The following is a 6,667-nucleotide window of genomic DNA, read 5'->3' as shown; positions in this document are numbered from 1 at the left end:
GTAAATAAGCCAAGGAGCATGACAGGTATAGGAACTACTAAAGGTACTAAAGAAACAAGAACAACAACTACTAATTCATCAGCTAAGATATTCCTGAAAAGTCGAAAACTAAGTGATAAAGGTTTTGTATCTCCACACGTGGTTAAGCCATACAAACCTTCTTTTCTTATACACTTCACAATCGTATTCTACTCAAAAATCCGAAAAAAAAATCTCTCTCTTCTCTACAAATCATTTTTTGAACAACGAAATCCATAAAATAAAAGGGGGTTAAATGCTAAAAAAATCGATTCTAATTCTATATATTCTTTATGCAAAAATGATGAAGGACTTGATGTCCCAGAAGTTTGATTTTCAAGACATGGCCACAGTTACTCTTACTCAGACCTGTAGTGCAGTGGTAACTAGACCAATTGCGGAAAAGCTGTCTGACCCAGGGAGCTTTACAATTCCATGCACTATTGGTAATTTTGCTTTTGCTAAGGCACTGTGTGATCTAGGGGCCAGCATCAATCTTATGCCCCTGGCAATTTATAAGAGGCTGGGCATTGGAAGAGCTAGACCCACCTCTATGTTGTTGCAGCTGGCTGACTGGACTGTGAAACGACCCTCTGGTATCCTGGATGATGTGCTGATTCAGGTAGGGAAATTTGTGTTCCCTGCAGATTTTGTGATCCTAGACTTCAAGGTGGATGAAGAGATTCCCATAATTTTGGGAAGACCGTTCCTGGCCACGGGGAGAGCTCTAATTGATTGTGAGACTGGGGAGCTCAAGATGAGATAAAACGATGAAGAAATAACATTCAATGTGTAGAAATCTATGAGGTGACCAAGTGAATTCGCCAATTGCTCTCTTATTGATGCCGTGGATGTAATTGTAGAGACTGACGATGAAAGGCTGACAATTGAGGACCCCCTTGCTGCACGTTTAATGAATTTGGATGAGGTAAATGGAGAGGATCTGGCGTAATGGGTGTTGGCGCTAGAGGGTAGAGGGTTCTGGGATAGAACTCTAGAATTTGAGCCCTTGCACTTGGAAAATCGAGAAACTCCTCCAGTCAAGCCATCAATCGAAGAACCACCAAAGCTGGAGTTAAAACCATTGCCCGCCCATCTCAGGTATGAATTTCTTGGACCTAACTCCACATTACCTGTTATTATCTCATCTAGTTTGTTAGATGTGCAGTTTCAACAACTGTTGCTGGTACTTAAGGAGTGCAAGACTGCCATTGGGTGGACCATGGCAGACATAAAGGGGATCAGCCCCGCCTACTGTATGCACAAAATTCTACTGGAAGAGGGACACAAACCTTCCAGGGAACACCAAAGAAGGGTGAACCCCAATATGAAGGAAGTGGTGAAGAAAGAAGTAATCAAGTGGTTAGATGCGGGAATCATTTTCCCAATCTCTGACAGCAGCTGGGTTAGCCCAGTTCAATGTGTTCCTAAAAAAGGTGGCATGACGGTAGTTAAGAATGATAACAATGAACTGATCTCTACAAGAACCGTCACGGGCTGGAGAATTTGCATGGACTATCGAAAGTTAAATCTAGCCACCCGGAAATACCACATCCCACTTCCCTTCATTGATCAGATGTTAGACAGATTGGCAGGGAGGTCACATTTATGTTTTCTGGATGGGTACTCAGGGTACAATCAGATCTCCATTGCACCGGAGGACAGAGAGAAGACCTCTTTCACTTGCCCGTATGGCATATATGCCTTTCGGAGGATGCCCTTTGGCCTATGCACGGCACCCGCCACATTCCACCGGTGCATAATGGCCATATTCACTGACATGGTAGAGGATATAATGGAGGTGTTCATGGATGACTTCTCAGTGGTGGGGAACTCATTTGATGAGTGCCTGATAAATCTGACTCGTGTGCTGAAGCGGTGTATCGAGACTAACCTGGTTCTGAATTGGGAGAAGTGCCACTTTATGGTACAAGAGGGTATAGTCTTGGGGCACCGGGTGTCAAGCAAAGGAATTGAGGTGGATCGTGCGAAAGTAGATGTGATAGCAAGGCTACCCCCTCCGATTTCAGTCAAGGCAATCAGAAGCTTCCTCGGGCATGCCGGTTTCTATCGGCGATTCATAAAAGACTTCTCAAAATTGCCAACCCTCTCTGTAAGTTGTTAGAAAAAGATCACCCTTTCTTGTTTTCTGATGATTGCAGGGTAGCATTCGAGGAGCTGAAAAAGAGGCTGGTCACAGCATTGGGAACTTATGTGTGATGCATCACCGTTCGAACTGATGTGTGATGCTAGTGACTACGCAGTGGGGGCAGTGTTGGGACAGCGGAAAGACAAGCTGATGCATCCAATATACTATACTAGTAGAACGCTGAGTGGAGCCCAGCTGAACTACACTGTCACTGAGAAGGAGATGTTGGCTGTGGTGTTCGCTTTCGACAAGTTCAGATCGTATCTGATTGGGTCTAAGGTAATTGTATACACTGACCATGCAGCTCTCAGGTACTTGATTGAGAAGAAAGAGTCTAAGCCGCGCCTGATTCATTGGGTGTTGCTACTGCAAGAATTCGACCTTGAAATTCATGACCGTAAGGGCACAAAGAATCAAGTCGCTGATCATCTATCTCGACTTGAGGGAGCTGAAAATGCGGTTGAGGTTGAGGATATTCTGGAAACTTTTCCAGACGAGCAGCTGCTCGCTACTAGTCTTGAGGAAGCGCCATGGTATGTAGACTTTGGTAATTACCTGGCCAGTGGTATAGTTCCTTATGACCTCTCATCTGTCCAAAGAAAAAACTTTTATCGTGATAGCCGCATGTATTTGATACGAGCCTTATCTGTTTAGAATATGTGTTGACAATATGATCCGGAGGTGTGTCCCCGAGATAGAACAATCTTCTGTTTTGTAGGCTTGTCACGCATCGGCATATGGAGGACATTTTGGAAGGGTCAGGACAGCTGCGAAAGTTCTTGAGGCCGGACAGTGTTTAGAGATGCGCACCTATGGGTGAAGGGCTGCAATGAATGTCAGTGAACTCGGAACATCTCCCGTCGCCACGAGATGCCCATGAACCCGATTCAAGAGGTGGAAGTGTTTGATGTCTGGGAGATTGACTTCATGGGTCCCTTCGTCAGCTCCTTTGGCAATAAATACATACTTGTTGCTGTGGATTACGTGTCCATGTAGGTAGAAGCTACTGCGTTGCCCACTAATGATGCAAGAGTAGTGGCGGGATTTTTGAAAAAGAACATATTCACCCGATTTGGGACACCAAGAGCGATTATTAGTGATGGAGGCACTCACTTCTGCAATAGAGCCTTCGAGAAGTTGCTTGCAAAGTATGATGTACGCCACAAGGTGGCCACCCCTTATCACCCGCAAACTAGTGGGCAGGTTGAAGTATCCAACAGAAAGATAATGAGTGTGTTAACCAAGACTGTGAACGCCACAAGAACTGATTGGGCGAGAAAGCTAGATGATGCACTCTGGGCCTACAGAACTGCTTTTAAAACACCAATTGGCATGTCACCATATAAGTTGGTGTTTGGAAAGGCATGTCACCTGCCAGTGGAACTTGAACATAAAGCGTGGTGGGCAGTGAAGCAGCTGAACTTAGATATTGAGCCCGCAGGCACAACTAGAATCACTGACTTGCATGAGCTTGACGAGTTCAGACATCTTGCTTTTGAGAGAACAAGATTGTACAAGGAAAGAATGAAGAGGTTACATGACCAGAACATTGTTGAGCGACATTTCAAACCCGGAGACATGGTATTGCTCTATAACTCAAGATTACGGCTGTTCCCTGGTAAGCTTAAGTCAAGATGGTTTGGACCGTTTCGAGTGATTGAAGTATTCCCTTCAGGTGTTGTAGAGATTGCCGCAGAGAAAGACTCTCGTACATTTAGAGTCAATGGCAGAGATTGAAACTATATGTAGGCATGAACGAACCAAAGGAAGGGTCTGAGATCCACCTGACTGAACCTCAGAGGTCGAGCGAGCCTTAATTGCGCTCGTGTTGCGTCGTGCCGCGACGTTAAATCAGGCGCTGCGTGGAAGGCAACCCACGAATGTGTTGTAAGTGTTGTCTGTAATGTCATGTAAAAAAAAAGAGAGGTTGAGCGAATCTTAATTGCGCTCGTGCTGCGTCGTGTCGCGACATTAAATCAGGCGCTTCATGGAAGGCAACCCACGATAGTATAATTTCAAACATATTGTATATATGCAGGATAGTGCGGAGGACTTTGCATCACGAGCCTGGGCATAACATGGGAAAGGTAGGCATTAAAAGAGGTAAAAATAGTGCCTAAGGGGCAAAACAATGAAAAGAACCCCGAAATTAGCATCCAGGAACAGGCTCACCGCGGTCGCGACATAACCGCGGTCAGAGACCCTCTCTGAAGTTGGTCCACCGCGGTCGCGGCGTAACCGCGGTGGGACCGCGGTCAGAGACCCTCTCTGAAGTTGGTCCACTGCGGTAGGTCGGACCAGGCCCAGGTAGGATCTGCAGGAATTTTGTTTTTTTTTTCTCTTTTCCCCCTTTAATTAACCTAACCTAACCCCGCCCTCCCCATAACCCACCGCCCACTTTTGCTCCACTTCTCTCCTCTTCTCCTCTTCTCTCAATTTCCTTCTTCCTTCTTCTTCCCAAAATCCTCCTTCTTCCTTCTTCTTCTTCTTCTTCTTCTTCTTCTTCTTCTTCTTCTTCTTCTTCTTCTTCTTCTTCTTCCCAAAACCCACTCTCTCTTCATTCTTCTTCTTCCCATAACCAAAACCACCATTTTTTATTCCTTCTTCTTTTTTCCTTTCTCCAACCAAACCCTACCTCTCCACAACCCTCCCCCNCACAACCCCCCAAATTTGTCCCCAAGACTCCACGGTAATCTTCAAGTAAGTTGTTCTACTTTTTTTTGTGTTTTATGTACTTTGCATTATGTAGTGATTATTGTGTAGAATTCTTGATTTTGGTTGCAATGGGGTTTTAGACTCCAAGTTTGGTATTGTAGATGGTGTTTGGGGTTGATTTGTGTAGATGCGGGGGTGTGTTCCTAGTTGACAATTTTTGTGTGGGGTGGGTGGTGGTAGCACTTAACTATTATTAATTTGTGGAAGCTTGCGGGGGGTCTTATATGGCGGAATTGTGGCATTGATAGTGGTGTGGGGGCAATAGTGGATGTTGTCCACTTTGTCACCTTACTAGATGGTTATACTGGCCATGCTTGACAAAAAGGGAACTGTTTGGTGCCAGCGGGGGTTGAAGTCTGAGTATCCATCCGACTGGCACATGTTTGGCTGCCCCTGATCGTTATGCTGAATTGATTGCAGGTACTATGGCCCGAAAGAAGCGTAGGAACTCGGAAAGCACTTCCGCAGTGCCGACGTATGATGCCACCCGGTTCGCGTCCGAGGAGGCAGAGGACAGGTTTCATGATAAAGCTACAAAAAGCTTTGTCCCTGAGATCGCTATTGACAGGGCTTCCCTCCGTGTAGAAAAACCGGACATGTACGAGGAAATCAGACGGAGGGTGATGGAGTTCTTGTTCGGGGAACGTGAAACGGCCAACCCAATGATAGTCCGGGAGTTCTACGCGAACTTCCCGGAACATATGTGCCGTTCTGTGGTTGTGCAGGGCAAAGTGGTAGATGCCTCATTACCGAAGATTCGCCAGGTCTTGCAGCTGCCTCCGTTCACTGGTGACACTGATTATTACCACAATTCCCCAGGGGTCGATTGGGACACTCTGATTGAGTCACTATGCTCAGGGGGACGACCATTTTTGATACAGGAGTACATGACCCTTCATTCAAAGTCGTTCACACGGGAGGCTAAATACTGGTTCACCATTATTTGCAGCAGGTTATTGCCCACGGGCAACACGTCAGATGTGAACAGCTTACGGGCTCTATTGGTTTGGTGCTTCGTAACCAAGAAGGACGTTGATGTTGCGAAAATCATTGGAGATGAAATGATCCTCCGGTCACCTCTAATGACTAAGGGGTTTTACTTCCCCTCACTTGTGACGAGGTTATGTCTGCTGGTTGATGTCCCCGCCAGTCCTACGGATGGAACTTTTCCCACAAAAACAACATTCAGAGCTTCGAAGATCAAAGTGGGCAGAGATGCACCCACTCCCATTGAGCTTGACGACGATGATGATGTCTCAGCACCCATGGCACCACCCAGGAGATCTTATGATGCTGTCGGATCCTCTCGGCAACCCCAAACTGGGGCGGAGTTCTCTAGATCACACTCCAGCCAACCCAGGTTGCCTTCTTTGGAGGAAGAGGTGGCAGAACTTCGCACCTCGGTGGATGGCCTGCATGTATGTTTGGATGCCATGTCTAGACGGCAAGCCAGGTATGAGAGCCGGATGATGGCTTGGTTCCGCGCTATAGGGAGGGCCTGTAAATTGTACCCCAACACCGTCTCTGACTCCGACTGATGACCAGGGAAGTTCTCTTACCCTTCTGCGCTTTCATTGTTTTATGACATGGGGACATGCCATATTCTTTTTGTGTGGGGTGGGAGACTTGATTTAGTGTGTGTATTGTTAGTGTATATATGCATTAAGTATGTTTTAGTTTTGTGTTTTTGTTTTTGTTTGTATTTATGTTAGACGTCACTGACTTGGCCCAACGACGAACAATTGTCGACGGGTTTCTTGAGGGCTAAGGTCGGATAAAAAAAAA

General features: G+C 46.1%; 1 pseudogene across 1 annotated transcript in view; it reads right to left on the bottom strand.

Annotated features, from left to right (window-relative positions):
* Positions 1 to 3,655, bottom strand: part of LOC109237666 — a 13,237-nt pseudogene extending 9,582 nt beyond the window's left edge. Inside the window, exon 1 of the transcript XR_002069653.1 lies at positions 3,629 to 3,655. The product of XR_002069653.1 is annotated as a photosystem II CP43 reaction center protein-like (transcript). The remainder of the gene's footprint in view (positions 1 to 3,628) is intronic.
* Between the last annotated feature and the right edge of the window lie 3,012 nt (positions 3,656 to 6,667).

The sequence above is a fragment of the Nicotiana attenuata genome, unplaced genomic scaffold, assembly GCF_001879085.1.
Source record: "Nicotiana attenuata strain UT unplaced genomic scaffold, NIATTr2, whole genome shotgun sequence".
NCBI classification, from domain to species: Eukaryota; Viridiplantae; Streptophyta; class Magnoliopsida; order Solanales; family Solanaceae; genus Nicotiana; species Nicotiana attenuata.
This window is presented reverse-complemented; position numbering and strand designations above follow the sequence as displayed.